Below are 569 nucleotides of genomic sequence, written 5' to 3' on the forward strand. Positions count from 1 at the left end.
TGCCAGCCCTACACTTTCAGTGAGTTTTTCAAAGCACAGGGCTCGGCCGATGAAAAGAAAGCAATGTTTGCAGCCCTCTGCTGTCACCAAATTCAGATCTCTCTCCCTGTGGCTGCTCAGTCTCACATTTCAGTGGTTGGGACATACTGGTCTATGAGTGTCCAAACCAGCATTGTAGCTGTATTTGTTGTGCATGTGATTGAAAAAATGGGCATGAGACGGTGACAAATCAGTCTGTGCTGGATGAAGGGAAAGATATTCTGCTGTGGGTTAACTGCCTGGGAAGGCAGAATTAATGGAAACTTTTAGCCATGGTGAGAGGTTTTCACAAAATCTCTGTTTAACTAAGGTTGAAAGTTGCAAAAGTTAAAAAAAAAAAAAAAAAAAAAAAAAAAAAAAACACAACACCACCGAACAAAAAAAACCCATACCACCACGTCAAAGTCAACAATAATTTGCTTCGACATTTGTTCCCGGTGCTCCCCAAACGCCTGCTTGGGAAACTGCCTCGTTAGCCAGGGGAAACACTGACCGCCTTCCCGTGGGTGGGAAGAGACGGGGCGGGCCGG

Source organism: Falco naumanni, chromosome Z (genome assembly GCF_017639655.2).
Source record: "Falco naumanni isolate bFalNau1 chromosome Z, bFalNau1.pat, whole genome shotgun sequence".
Taxonomy (NCBI): Eukaryota; Metazoa; Chordata; class Aves; order Falconiformes; family Falconidae; genus Falco; species Falco naumanni.